The sequence below is a fragment of the Arachis stenosperma genome, chromosome 2 (assembly GCF_014773155.1).
Source record: "Arachis stenosperma cultivar V10309 chromosome 2, arast.V10309.gnm1.PFL2, whole genome shotgun sequence".
NCBI lineage: Eukaryota > Viridiplantae > Streptophyta > Magnoliopsida > Fabales > Fabaceae > Arachis > Arachis stenosperma.
Genome location: NC_080378.1, coordinates 32,696,686 through 32,712,335, shown reverse-complemented (window position 1 = coordinate 32,712,335; position 15,650 = coordinate 32,696,686). Strand labels below are relative to the sequence as shown.

Sequence of the window (15,650 nt, the reverse complement as noted above, 5' to 3'; positions counted from 1 at the left end):
ACATACATGCCACAGACACATAATTGGGTGAACCTTTTCAGATTGTGACTCAGCTTTGCTAAAGTCCCCAATTAGAGGTGTCCAGGGTTCTTAAGCACACTCTTATTGCCTTGGGTCACAACTTTATTTCCTTCTTTTTCTTTCTTTTTCTCTTTCTCCCCTTTTTTTTTTCGTTTTTCTCCTTCTTTTTCTCTTTTTTTTTTTGTATTCACTGCTTTTTCTTGCTTCAAGAATCATTTTTATGATTTTTCAGATCCTCAGTAACATGTCTCCTTTTTCATCATTCTTTCAAGAGCCAACAATTTTAACATTCATGAACCACAAATTCAAAAGACATATGCACTGTTCAAGCATACATTCAGAAAACAACAAGTATTGTCACCACATCAAACTAATTAAGCTAGTTTTAAAGATGAATTTGAAATCCTGTACTTCTTGTTCTTTTGTGATAAAAACAGTTTTCATTTAAGAAAGGTGATGGATTCGTATTCATAGCTTTAAGGCATAGACACTAAGACACTAATGATCATAAGACACAAACATGGATAAACATAAAGCACTAAAATTCGAAAAACAGAAGAATAAAGAACAAGGAGATTAAAGAACGGGTCCACCTTAGTGATGGCGGCTCTTTCTTCTTCTTGAAGATCCTATGGAGTGCTTGAGCTCCTCACTGTCTCTTCCTTGTCTTTGTTGCTCCTCTCTCATGATCCTTTGATCTTCTCCAATTTCATGGAGGAGGATGGCATGTTCTTGGTGCTCCACCCTTAGTTGTCCCATGTTGGAACTTAATTCTCCTAGGGAGGTTCAGTAGCTCCCAATAGTCTTGTGGAGGAAAGTGCATCCCTTGAGGTATCTCAGAGATCTCTTGATGAGAGGGGTCTCTTGTTTGCTCCATCTTCTTCTTAGTGATGGGCTTGAGGTCATGCCTTCTCAGTTGAACCGGCTTTGGATGCCATAAATGGTTATGGAAAAACAAAAAGCAATGCTTTTACCACACCAAACTTAAAAGGTTTGCTCGTCCTCGAGCAAAAGAAGAAAGAAGAGAGTAGAAGAAGAAGAAATGGAGGAGAGGGAGATGGCTTTGTGGTTAGGCCAAAAGAGGGGAAGAAGTGGTGTTTTATGAAGGATGGATGTGAGTGGTGAAGAGAAAGAGATGTTGAAGTGATTGGTGAATGGGTGAAGAAGAAGAGAGAGTGGTGGGGTTGTTTGGGGATCCTGTGGGGTCCACAGATCCTTAGGTGTCAAGGAAAAGTCATCCCTGCACCAAATGTTGCTCAAAATCACGTTTTGAGCCAATTCTGGCGTTAAACGCCGGGCTGGTGCCCATTCCTGGCGTTTAACGCCAGGTTCTTGCCCTTTTCTGGCGTTTAACGCCAGTCTGGTGCCCCTTTCTGGCGTTAAACGCCCAGAATGGTGCCAGACTGGGCGTTAAACGCCCAACTGCTAGCCTCACTGGCGTTTAAACGCCAGTGAGTTCTTCCTCCAGGGTGTGCTGTTTTTCTTCCTGTTTTTCATTCTGTTTTTGCTTTTTCAATGGATTTTGTGACTTCTTATGATCATCAACCTACAAAATAAAGTAAAATAACAAAAGAAAATAGTCAAAATATAACATTGGGTTGCCTCCCAACAAGCGCTTCTTTAATGTCAGTAGCTTGACAGATGGCTCTCATGGAGCCTCACAAATGATCAGAGCAATGTGGGAACCTCCCAACACCAAACTTAGAGTTTGAATGTGGGGGTTCAACACCAAACTTAGAGTTTGGTTGTGGCCTCCCAACACCAAACTTAGAGTTTGACTGTGGGGGCTCTGTTTGTCTCTGATTTGAGAGAAGCTCTTTATGCTTCTTCTCCATGGTGACAGAGGGATATCCTTGAGCCTTAAACACATAGGATTCTTCATTCACTTGAATGATCAACTCTCCTCTATCAACATCAATCACAGCCTTTGCTGTGGCTAGGAAGGGTCTGCCAAGGATGATAGTTTCATCCATGCACTTCCCAGTCTCTTTTGAGGTAATTTCTGCCTAGACAAGTCATCTAGTTCTTTGGTGAGCAAGGGAGGTTTATCTTCCCAAGTCTCATTTCCAAATAACTTGTCATTTAGCTTCATGATTGCTCCAAGATATTTAGCAACTTGCTCTTCAGTGACATACTCATCCTCTTCAGAGGAAGAATACTCATCAGAGCTCATGAAAGGCAGAAGTAAGTTCAATGGAATCTCTATGGTCTCATTTTGAGCCTCAGATTCCCATGGTTCCTCATTGGGGAACTCAGAGGAGGTTGGTGCACGCCCATTGAGGTCTTCCTCAGTGGCGTCCACCTCCTCTCTTTCCTCTCCATATTCGGCCATGGTTATGGCTTTGCACTCTCCTTTTGGATTTTCTTCTGTGTTGCTTGGGAGAGTACTAGGAGGGAGTTCAGTAATTTTCTTGCTCAGCTGTCCCACTTGTCCTTCCAAATTTCTAATGGAGGACCTTGTTTCATTCATGAAACTTTGAGTGGTTTTGATTAGATCAGAGACCATTGTTGCTAAGTCAGAAGTACTCTGCTTAGAACTCTCTGTCTGTTGCTGAGAAGATGATGGAAAAGGCTTGCCATTGCTAAACCTGTTTCTTCCACCATTATTGTTATTGAAACCTTGTTGAGGTCTCTCTTGATTCTTCCATGAGAGATTGGGGTGATTTCTCCATGAAGAATTATAGGTGTTTCCATAGGGTTCTCCTAGGTAATTCACCTCTTCCATTGAAGGGTTCTCAGGATCATAGGCTTCTTCCTCAGATGAAGCTTCCTTAGTACTGCTTGGTGCATTTTGCATTCCAGACAGACTTTGAGAAATCAAATTGACTTGTTGAGTCAATATCTTGTTCTGAGCCAGTATGGCATTCAGAGTGTCAATCTCAAGAACTCCTTTCTTCTGACTAGTCCCATTGTTCACAGGATTCCTTTCAGAAGTGTACATGAATTGGTTATTTGCAACCATTTCAATTAGCTCTTGAGCCTCTGTAGGCGTCTTCTTCAGATGAAGAGATCCTCCAGCAGAGCTATCCAAAGACATCTTGGATAGTTCAGAGAGACCATCATAGAAAATACCTATGATGCTCCATTCAGAAAGCATGTCTGAGGGACATCTTCTGATTAATTGTTTGTATCTTTCCCAAGCTTCATAGAGGGACTCACCATCCTTCTGTCTGAAGGTTTGGACTTCCACTCTAAGCTTACTCAATTTTTGAGGTGGAAAGAACTTTGCCAAGAAGGCATTGACTAGCTTTTCCCAAGAGTCCAGGCTTTCTTTAGGTTGAGAGTCCAACCATATTCTAGCTCTGTCTCTTACAGCAAAAGGGAATAGCATCAGTCTATAGACCTCAGGGTCTACCCCATTAGTCTTGACTGTGTCACAGATTTGCAAGAATTCAGCTAAGAACTGATGAGGATCTTCCATTGGAAGTCCATGGAACTTGCAATTCTGTTGCATTAGAGAAACTAATTGAGGCTTAAGCTCAAAGTTGTTTGCTCCAATGGCAGGGATAGAGATGCTTCTCCCATAAAAATCAGGAGTAGGTGCAGTAAAGTCACCCAGCACCTTCCTTGCATTGTTGGCATTGTTGTTGTTTTCGGCTGCCATGGGTTCTTCTTCCTTGAAGAATTCGGTCAGGTCCTCTAAAGAGAGTTGTGCTTTGGCTTCTCTTAGCTTTTGCTTCAAGGTCCTTTCAGGTTCAGGATCAGCTTCAACAAGAATGCCTTTGTCTTTGTTCCTGCTCATATGAAAGAGAAGAGAACAAGAAAATATGGAATCCTCTATGTCACAGTATAGAGATTCCTTTAAGTGTCAGAAGAAAAGAAAAGTAGAAGACAGAAGTAGAAAATTCGAATTTATCAAAGAAGATGGAGTTCGAATTTTGCATTAAGGGATAGTGTTAGTCCAAAAGTAGAAGGATGTGAGAAGAAGGGAAGTAATTTTCGAAAATTAAGTAAAAGATTTTGAAAACATTTTGAAAAACACTAATTGATTTTCGAAAACAAAAGTGGGAAAGAAGTAAAGTGATTTTTGAAAAAGATTTTGAAATTAGAAATTAAAAAGATTTGATTGAAAACTATTTTGAAAAAGATGTGGTTAAGAAGATATGATTGGTTTAAAAAATGTGATTGAGAAAATATGATTTGAAAACAATTTTAAAAGATATGATTTGAAAACAATTTTAAAAAGACTTGATTTTAAAAATTAATGACTTGCCTAACAAGAAAAGATATGATTCAAACATAACATAAAACCTTTCTCAACAGAAAAGGCAAAAAATGTTCAATCAAATCATTAATTGTTAGTAAGTATCTTTGAAAAAGGAAAGAAATTGATTTTGAAAACATTTGATTGAAAAGATATGATTTGAAAAAGATTTGATTTTGAAAAACTTTGAAAACTTGAAAAAAAATTGATTTTGAAAACAAAATCTTCCCCCTTTGCCATCCTGGCGTTAAACGCCCAGAATGGTGCACATTCTGGCGTTTAACGCCCAAACCTATACCTTTTTGGGCGTTAAACGCCCAACCAGGCACCCTGGCTGGCGTTTAAACGCCAGTCTGTCTTCTTCACTGGGCATTTTTGAATGCCCAGCTTTTTCTGTGTGATTCCTCTGCAGTATGTTCTGAATCTTCAATTCTCTGTATTATTGACTTGAAAAGACACAAATTAAAAATATTTTTGGATTTTTAATAATAAGGAAAGGTCAAAATGCAACAAGAATCAAATAACAATGCATGCAAGACACCAAACTTAGCAGTTTGAGCACTACTGACACTAATGCATATGAGACACACAAAACACTCAAGTCAAGAGAATTCAAAGATCAAAACAAGAAAATCATCAAGAACATCTTGAAGATTAATGAAGACACATGCATAAATGCAAAAACATGCAATTGACACCAAACTTAACATGAGACTCTAGACTCAAACAAGAAATATTTTTGGATTTTATGATTTTGTACTTTTTTTGAATTTTTTTTTTCGAAAATTATATGAAAAAGAAAATAAAGGTATCAAAATTCTTAATGAGAATTCCAGGAATCATGCAATGTTAGTCTAAAGCTTTAGTCTAAATGAATTAGACATAGCTAGCCAAGCTTCAGCAGGACATTGCATTCAAGAGCTAAATTGATGATGATCAATCAGCTTTGGTGATGATAAGAACATCACCTTGAAACACTAGAATTCATTCTTAAGAACTCTGAAAAAAAAAATACCTAATCTAAGCAACAAGATGAACCGTCAGTTGTCCATACTCGAACAATCCCCGGCAACGGCGCCAAAAACTTGGTGCTTGTTGCCGGATCTTGGCACTGATGTTACCGGACAAAAAGCTTGCTCAAAACTTGAACAATCCCCGGCAACGGCGCCAAAAACTTGGTGCGCGAAATTGTGAACAATACTTTTCACAACTCTCATAATCCCTGGTAATGGCTCCAAAAACGTGGTAGCTCAATACCATGGCATTACACAACTTCGCACAACTAACCAGCAAGTGCACTGGGTCGTCCAAGTAATACCTTACGTGAGTAAGGGTCGATCCCACGGAGATTGTTAGCATTGAAGCAAGCTATGGTCATCTTGTAAATCTTAGTCAGGCAGACTCAAATATATGATGATGAACGAACCTAATATAAAAGATAAAGATAGTGATACTTATGTATATCATTGGTGTAAGAGCTTCAGACAAGTGTATGAAGATGCCTTCCCTTCCGTCTCTCTGCTTTCCTACTGCCTTCATCCAATCCTTCTTACTCCTTTCCATGGCAAGCTCGTGTAGGGTTTCACTGTTGTCAGCAGCTACCTCCCATCCTCTCAGTGAAAGCGATTGCATATGTCCTGTCACGGCATAGCGGAATTCAGCTGTCGGTTCTCGGTCAGGCCGGAATAATATCCATTGATACTTTTGCGTCTGTCACTAACGCCCTAGCCTGCTAGGAGTTTGAAGCACGTCACAGTCATTCAGTCATTGAATCCTACTCAGAATACCACAGACAAGGTTAGACCTTCCGGATTCTCTTGAATGCTGCCATCAGTTCTTGCCTATACCACGAAGATTCCTTTTAAAGAATCCAAGAGATATTCACTAAGCCTCAGATGCGTGTAGAACAAGAATGGTTGTCAGTCACCTTGTTCATGAGTGAGAATGGTGATGGGCGTCAATCATCACCTTCTTCATGTTGAAGAACAAGTGATATCTTGGACAAAGAACAAGCAGAATTGAATAGAAGAACAGTAGTAATTGCATTAATACTCGAGGTACAGCAGAGCTCCACACCCTAATCTATGGTGTGTAGAAACTCCACCGTTGAAAATACATAAGAACAAGGTCTAGGCATGGCCGAATGGCCAGCCTCCCAAATTGAGTTCAATCATAAAACATGATCAAAGGATCAAAAACAATCCAAAGATTAAAATACAATAGTAAAAGGTCCTACTTATAGAAAACTAGTAGCCTAGGGTGTACAGAGATGAGTAAATGACATAAAAATCCACTTCCGGGCCCACTCGGTGTGTGCTTGGGCTAAGCAATGAAGTAATTTTCGTGTAGAGACTCTTCTTGGCGTTTAACTCCCATTTTGGTGCCAGTTTGGGCGTTTAACTCCCATTTAGGTGCCAGTTCCGGCGTTTAACGCTGGAATTTCTTGAGGTGACTTTGAACGCCGGTTTGGGCCATCAAATCTTGGGCAAAGTATGGACTATCATATATTGCTGGAAAGCCCAGGATGTCTACTTTCCAACGCCGTTGAGAGCGCGCCAATTGGGCTTCTGTAGCTCCAGAAAATCCACTTCGAGTGCAGGGAGGTCAGAATCCAACAGCATCTGCAGTCCTTTTGAGTCTCTGGATCAGATTTTTGCTCAGATCCCTCAATTTCAGCCAGAAAATACCTGAAATCACAGAAAAACACACAAACTCATAGTAAAGTCCAGAAAAGTGAATTTTAACTAAAAACTAATAAAAATATAATAAAAACTCAACTAAAACTACCAAAAACATACTAAAAACAATGCCAAAAAGCGTACAAATTATCCGCTCATCACAACACCAAACTTAAATTGTTGCTTGTCCCCAAGCAACTGAAAATCAAATAAGATAAAAAGAAGAGAATATACTATAGACTCCAAATTATCAATGAAACTAAGCTCCAAATTAGATGAGCGGGACTAGTAGCTTTTTGCCTCCGAACAGTTTTGGCATCTCACTTTATCCTTTGAAATTCAGAATGATTGGCTTCTTTAGGAACTCTGAATCCAGATAGTGTTATTGACTCTCCTAGTTAAGTATGATGATTCTTGAACACAGCTACTTATTGAGTCTTGGCCGTGGCCCAAAGCACTCTGTCTTCCAGTATTACCACCGGATACATACATGCCACAGACACATAATTGGGTGAACCTTTTCAGATTGTGACTCAGCTTTGCTAAAGTCCCCAATTAGAGGTGTCCAGGGTTCTTAAGCACACTCTTATTGCCTTGGATCACAACTTTATTTCCTTCTTTTTCTTTCTTTTTCTCTTTCTCCCCTTTTTTTTTTTCGTTTTTCTCCTTCTTTTTCTCTTTTTTTTTTGTATTCACTGCTTTTTCTTGCTTCAAGAATCATTTTTATGATTTTTCAGATCCTCAGTAACATGTCTCCTTTTTCATCATTCTTTCAAGAGCCAACAATTTTAACATTCATGAACCACAAATTCAAAAGACATATGCACTGTTCAAGCATACATTCAGAAAACAACAAGTATTGTCACCACATCAAACTAATTAAGCTAGTTTTAAAGATGAATTTGAAATCCTGTACTTCTTGTTCTTTTGTGATAAAAACAGTTTTCATTTAAGAAAGGTGATGGATTCGTATTCATAGCTTTAAGGCATAGACACTAAGACACTAATGATCATAAGACACAAACATGGATAAACATAAAGCACTAAAATTCGAAAAACAGAAGAATAAAGAACAAGGAGATTAAAGAACGGGTCCACCTTAGTGATGGCGGCTCTTTCTTCTTCTTGAAGATCCTATGGAGTGCTTGAGCTCTTCACTGTCTCTTCCTTGTCTTTGTTGCTCCTCTCTCATGATCCTTTGATCTTCTCCAATTTCATGGAGGAGGATGGCATGTTCTTGGTGCTCCACCCTTAGTTGTCCCATGTTGGAACTTAATTCTCCTAGGGAGGTTCAGTAGCTCCCAATAGTCTTGTGGAGGAAAGTGCATCCCTTGAGGTATCTCAGAGATCTCTTGATGAGAGGGGTCTCTTGTTTGCTCCATCTTCTTCTTAGTGATGGGCTTGAGGTCATGCCTTCTCAGTTGAACCGGCTTTGGATGCCATAAATGGTTATGGAAAAACAAAAAGCAATGCTTTTACCACACCAAACTTAAAATGTTTGCTCGTCCTCGAGCAAAAGAAGAAAGAAGAGAGTAGAAGAAGAAGAAATGGAGGAGAGGGAGATGGCTTTGTGGTTAGGCCAAAAGAGGGGAAGAAGTGGTGTTTTATGAAGGATGGATGTGAGTGGTGAAGAGAAAGAGATGTTGAAGTGATTGGTGAATGGGTGAAGAAGAAGAGAGAGTGGTGGGGTTGTTTGGGGATCCTGTGGGGTCCACAGATCCTTAGGTGTCAAGGAAAAGTCATCCCTGCACCAAATGTTGCTCAAAATCACGTTTTGAGCCAATTCTGGCGTTAAACGCCGGGCTGGTGCCCATTCCTGGCGTTTAACGCCAGGTTCTTGCCCTTTTCTGGCGTTTAACGCCAGTCTGGTGCCCCTTTCTGGCGTTAAACGCCCAGAATGGTGCCAGACTGGGCGTTAAACGCCCAACTGCTAGCCTCACTGGCGTTTAAACGCCAGTGAGTTCTTCCTCCAGGGTGTGCTGTTTTTCTTCCTGTTTTTCATTCTGTTTTTGCTTTTTCAATGGATTTTGTGACTTCTTATGATCATCAACCTACAAAATAAAGTAAAATAACAAAAGAAAATAGTCAAAATATAACATTGGGTTGCCTCCCAACAAGCGCTTCTTTAATGTCAGTAGCTTGACAGATGGCTCTCATGGAGCCTCACAAATGATCAGAGCAATGTGGGAACCTCCCAACACCAAACTTAGAGTTTGAATGTGGGGGTTCAACACCAAACTTAGAGTTTGGTTGTGGCCTCCCAACACCAAACTTAGAGTTTGACTGTGGGGGCTCTGTTTGTCTCTGATTTGAGAGAAGCTCTTTATGCTTCTTCTCCATGGTGACAGAGGGATATCCTTGAGCCTTAAACACATAGGATTCTTCATTCACTTGAATGATCAACTCTCCTCTATCAACATCAATCACAGCCTTTGCTGTGGCTAGGAAGGGTCTGCCAAGGATGATGGTTTCATCCATGCACTTCCCAGTCTCTTTTGAGGTAATTTCTGCCTAGACAAGTCATCTAGTTCTTTGGTGAGCAAGGGAGGTTTATCTTCCCAAGTCTCATTTCCAAATAACTTGTCATTTAGCTTCATGATTGCTCCAAGATATTTAGCAACTTGCTCTTCAGTGACATACTCATCCTCTTCAGAGGAAGAATACTCATCAGAGCTCATGAAAGGCAGAAGTAAGTTCAATGGAATCTCTATGGTCTCATTTTGAGCCTCAGATTCCCATGGTTCCTCATTGGGGAACTCAGAGGAGGTTGGTGCACGCCCATTGAGGTCTTCCTCAGTGGCGTCCACCTCCTCTCTTTCCTCTCCATATTCGGCCATGGTTATGGCTTTGCACTCTCCTTTTGGATTTTCTTCTGTGTTGCTTGGGAGAGTACTAGGAGGGAGTTCAGTAATTTTCTTGCTCAGCTGTCCCACTTGTCCTTCCAAATTTCTAATGGAGGACCTTGTTTCATTCATGAAACTTTGAGTGGTTTTGATTAGATCAGAGACCATTGTTGCTAAGTCAGAAGTACTCTGCTTAGAACTCTCTGTCTGTTGCTGAGAAGATGATGGAAAAGGCTTGCCATTGCTAAACCTGTTTCTTCCACCATTATTGTTATTGAAACCTTGTTGAGGTCTCTCTTGATTCTTCCATGAGAGATTGGGGTGATTTCTCCATGAAGAATTATAGGTGTTTCCATAGGGTTCTCCTAGGTAATTCACCTCTTCCATTGAAGGGTTCTCAGGATCATAGGCTTCTTCCTCAGATGAAGCTTCCTTAGTACTGCTTGGTGCATTTGCATTCCAGACAGACTTTGAGAAATCAAATTGACTTGTTGAGTCAATATCTTGTTCTGAGCCAGTATGGCATTCAGAGTGTCAATCTCAAGAACTCCTTTCTTCTGACTAGTCCCATTGTTCACAGGATTCCTTTCAGAAGTGTACATGAATTGGTTATTTGCAACCATTTCAATTAGCTCTTGAGCCTCTGTAGGCGTCTTCTTCAGATGAAGAGATCCTCCAGCAGAGCTATCCAAAGACATCTTGGATAGTTCAGAGAGACCATCATAGAAAATACCTATGATGCTCCATTCAGAAAGCATGTCTGAGGGACATCTTCTGATTAATTGTTTGTATCTTTCCCAAGCTTCATAGAGGGACTCACCATCCTTCTGTCTGAAGGTTTGGACTTCCACTCTAAGCTTACTCAATTTTTGAGGTGGAAAGAACTTTGCCAAGAAGGCATTGACTAGCTTTTCCCAAGAGTCCAGGCTTTCTTTAGGTTGAGAGTCCAACCATATTCTAGCTCTGTCTCTTACAGCAAAAGGGAATAGCATCAGTCTATAGACCTCAGGGTCTACCCCATTAGTCTTGACTGTGTCACAGATTTGCAAGAATTCAGCTAAGAACTGATGAGGATCTTCCATTGGAAGTCCATGGAACTTGCAATTCTGTTGCATTAGAGAAACTAATTGAGGCTTAAGCTCAAAGTTGTTTGCTCCAATGGCAGGGATAGAGATGCTTCTCCCATAAAAATCAGGAGTAGGTGCAGTAAAGTCACCCAGCACCTTCCTTGCATTGTTGGCATTGTTGTTGTTTTCGGCTGCCATGGGTTCTTCTTCCTTGAAGAATTCGGTCAGGTCCTCTAAAGAGAGTTGTGCTTTGGCTTCTCTTAGCTTTTGCTTCAAGGTCCTTTCAGGTTCAGGATCAGCTTCAACAAGAATGCCTTTGTCTTTGTTCCTGCTCATATGAAAGAGAAGAGAACAAGAAAATATGGAATCCTCTATGTCACAGTATAGAGATTCCTTTAAGTGTCAGAAGAAAAGAAAAGTAGAAGACAGAAGTAGAAAATTCGAATTTATCAAAGAAGATGGAGTTCAAATTTTGCATTAAGGGATAGTGTTAGTCCAAAAGTAGAAGGATGTGAGAAGAAGGGAAGTAATTTTCGAAAATTAAGTAAAAGATTTTGAAAACATTTTGAAAAACACTAATTGATTTTCGAAAACAAAAGTGGGAAAGAAGTAAAGTGATTTTTGAAAAAGATTTTGAAATTAGAAATTAAAAAGATTTGATTGAAAACTATTTTGAAAAAGATGTGGTTAAGAAGATATGATTGGTTTAAAAAATGTGATTGAGAAAATATGATTTGAAAATAATTTTAAAAGATATGATTTGAAAACAATTTTAAAAAGACTTGATTTTAAAAATTAATGACTTGCCTAACAAGAAAAGATATGATTCAAACATAACATAAAACCTTTCTCAACAGAAAAGGCAAAAAATGTTCAATCAAATCATTAATTGTTAGTAAGTATCTTTGAAAAAGGAAAGAAATTGATTTTGAAAACATTTGATTGAAAAGATATGATTTGAAAAAGATTTGATTTTGAAAAACTTTGAAAACTTGAAAAAAAATTGATTTTGAAAACAAAATCTTCCCCCTTTGCCATCCTGGCGTTAAACGCCCAGAATGGTGCACATTCTGGCGTTTAACGCCCAAACCTATACCTTTTTGGGCGTTAAACGCCCAACCAGGCACCCTGGCTGGCGTTTAAACGCCAGTCTGTCTTCTTCACTGGGCATTTTTGAATGCCCAGCTTTTTTTGTGTGATTCCTCTGCAGTATGTTCTGAATCTTCAATTCTCTGTATTATTGACTTGAAAAGACACAAATTAAAAATATTTTTGGATTTTTAATAATAAGGAAAGGTCAAAATGCAACAAGAATCAAATAACAATGCATGCAAGACACCAAACTTAGCAGTTTGAGCACTACTGACACTAATGCATATGAGACACACAAAACACTCAAGTCAAGAGAATTCAAAGATCAAAACAAGAAAATCATCAAGAACATCTTGAAGATTAATGAAGACACATGCATAAATGCAAAAACATGCAATTGACACCAAACTTAACATGAGACTCTAGACTCAAACAAGAAATATTTTTGGATTTTATGATTTTGTACTTTTTTTGAATTTTTTTTTTTCGAAAATTATATGAAAAAGAAAATAAAGGTATCAAAATTCTTAATGAGAATTCCAGGAATCATGCAATGTTAGTCTAAAGCTTTAGTCTAAATGAATTAGACATAGCTAGCCAAGCTTCAGCAGGACATTGCATTCAAGAGCTAAATTGATGATGATCAATCAGCTTTGGTGATGATAAGAACATCACCTTGAAACACTAGAATTCATTCTTAAGAACTCTGAAAAAAAAAAATACCTAATCTAAGCAACAAGATGAACCGTCAGTTGTCCATACTCGAACAATCCCCGGCAACGGCGCCAAAAACTTGGTGCTTGTTGCCGGATCTTGGCACTGATGTTACCGGACAAAAAGCTTGCTCAAAACTTGAACAATCCCCGGCAACGGCGCCAAAAACTTGGTGCGCGAAATTGTGAACAATACTTTTCACAACTCTCATAATCCCTGGTAATGGCTCCAAAAACGTGGTAGCTCAATACCATGGCATTACACAACTTCGCACAACTAACCAGCAAGTGCACTGGGTCGTCCAAGTAATACCTTACGTGAGTAAGGGTCGATCCCACGGAGATTGTTAGCATTGAAGCATGCTATGGTCATCTTGTAAATCTTAGTCAGGCAGACTCAAATATATGATGATGAACGAAACTAATATAAAAGATAAAGATAGTGATACTTATGTATATCATTGGTGTAAGAGCTTCAGACAAGTGTATGAAGATGCCTTCCCTTCCGTCTCTCTGCTTTCCTACTGCCTTCATCCAATCCTTCTTACTCCTTTCCATGGCAAGCTCGTGTAGGGTTTCACTGTTGTCAGCAGCTACCTCCCATCCTCTCAGTGAAAGCGATTGCATATGTCCTGTCACGGCATAGCGGAATTCAGCTGTCGGTTCTCGGTCAGGCCGGAATAATATCCATTGATACTTTTGCGTCTGTCACTAACGCCCTAGCCTGCTAGGAGTTTGAAGCACGTCACAGTCATTCAGTCATTGAATCCTACTCAGAATACCACAGACAAGGTTAGACCTTCCGGATTCTCTTGAATGCTGCCATCAGTTCTTGCCTATACCACGAAGATTCCTTTTAAAGAATCCAAGAGATATTCACTAAGCCTCAGATGCGTGTAGAACAAGAATGGTTGTCAGTCACCTTGTTCATGAGTGAGAATGGTGATGGGCGTCAATCATCACCTTCTTCATGTTGAAGAACAAGTGATATCTTGGACAAAGAACAAGCAGAATTGAATAGAAGAACAGTAGTAATTGCATTAATACTCGAGGTACAGCAGAGCTCCACACCCTAATCTATGGTGTGTAGAAACTCCACCGTTGAAAATACATAAGAACAAGGTCTAGGCATGGCCGAATGGCCAGCCTCCCAAATTGAGTTCAATCATAAAACATGATCAAAGGATCAAAAACAATCCAAAGATTAAAATACAATAGTAAAAGGTCCTACTTATAGAAAACTAGTAGCCTAGGGTGTACAGAGATGAGTAAATGACATAAAAATCCACTTCCGGGCCCACTCGGTGTGTGCTTGGGCTAAGCAATGAAGTAATTTTCGTGTAGAGACTCTTCTTGGCGTTTAACTCCCATTTTGGTGCCAGTTTGGGCGTTTAACTCCCATTTAGGTGCCAGTTCCGGCGTTTAACGCTGGAATTTCTTGAGGTGACTTTGAACGCCGGTTTGGGCCATCAAATCTTGGGCAAAGTATGGACTATCATATATTGCTGGAAAGCCCAGGATGTCTACTTTCCAACGCCGTTGAGAGCGCGCCAATTGGGCTTCTGTAGCTCCAGAAAATCCACTTCGAGTGCAGGGAGGTCAGAATCCAACAGCATCTGCAGTCCTTTTGAGTCTCTGGATCAGATTTTTGCTCAGATCCCTCAATTTCAGCCAGAAAATACCTGAAATCACATAAAAACACACAAACTCATAGTAAAGTCCAGAAAAGTGAATTTTAACTAAAAACTAATAAAAATATAATAAAAACTCAACTAAAACTACCAAAAACATACTAAAAACAATGCCAAAAAGCGTACAAATTATCCGCTCATCAGTCTGTAAGGATGCACCATAGTAGAACAGCCATGTCCGCAGTGAAGGAGGACTCTTGAGTGCTCGGGAAGATGTAATGGGACATGATCTGTGCCCATACGCGAGCCTCCAAGGTAAGTGCGGAAGCCAAGATTCCCTTAAGGCGGTTGCGGTGGTATCCGTAGATCCAACGGCTGCCAGGTAAAGCAATGACTCTGAGAACGGAGTCCCAGTCAAATTGGTATTGCTGGCGCTGAAGGGTGGCTTCTTGAAAAGCGTCCATTCCTGCTGGAATAGGGGGAAGACTCAGAACTTGCTGAATGGCCTCTTCTGTAATGGAGACTTGCTTCTGTCGGACATAAACAGACTGCAGGGTTGGTATGTAGAAGTTGGAGTAGAACTCAACTACCCAAGAAAGATTGACCTGCCTTGGCTGTCTCCGTAGGAAACCCCATTGTCTTCGCTCAATTTGCGGCTCAACAAAGGTGGCAAGATTGGGCGGCAGGATGAGAAGGTATTCATTGTTGTAGTTTCTTTCTGCTTAGATAGGAAACATCTGCTCACAGTAGCGATTGGGAAATCACGCAGTGTCCTTTGCTGGAAAGGCTTTCTCTTTGTCGTCAACCTTTATTATCCTCTTAACTCTTTTTGTTGAGGGCTTGACTGCGGTTGAAGAAGGCTCTGCCACTAATGCTCTTTTAGTTCCTCTTCTTGCTGGTGGTTTGGAAGTAGCTTTCTCTTTTTCTTTCTTGGTGGCCATCCTGAAAGAAGGGAAGAGAAAGGAAATTAAATTCAAAGAGATAGAGCAAGGAAGAGGGTATTGTAAGTGATAGTCAATGCACAATAAAGATAAATGGCATGAACACATGGTCCGGATTACATGTGAAAAGCTCATCAATGGAAATATAGCAAGTGCATGTAGGACACTGGAATGCAAGAGGTTTATTGGCATGCAGGCAAAGGCATGAGTAGCATTTATCAAACATTCAATGTCCAAGTTAGGTTACTATTTGTAACAAACTAACTATCACGTTTGTATTGACAATTAAATTTAATTAATAAAATATGAAAGGGAATTTGTGAAAAGCAAGCGTTGCAGAGTAGAGTAAAGTAATGTAGAAAAGTGCATAGTGCTATATGGGCATTTTCACAAACACATGGCATGCATGTTAAACGAGATATAAAAAGTATGAAATTGAACATGCAAGCAATCCCTTAAA

At 39.9% G+C, this 15,650-nt stretch overlaps 2 non-coding genes across 2 annotated transcripts; both read left to right on the top strand.

The window, feature by feature from the left end:
* Positions 1 to 3,112: 3,112 nt before the first annotated feature.
* LOC130964483 (small nucleolar RNA R71) lies at positions 3,113 to 3,220 on the top strand. The gene has a single exon (XR_009080576.1). It is a non-coding gene; the product is annotated as a small nucleolar RNA R71 (small nucleolar RNA).
* Positions 3,221 to 10,498: 7,278 nt separating this feature from the next.
* LOC130964482 (small nucleolar RNA R71) lies at positions 10,499 to 10,606 on the top strand. The gene has a single exon (XR_009080575.1). It is a non-coding gene; the product is annotated as a small nucleolar RNA R71 (small nucleolar RNA).
* Positions 10,607 to 15,650: the final 5,044 nt, after the last annotated feature.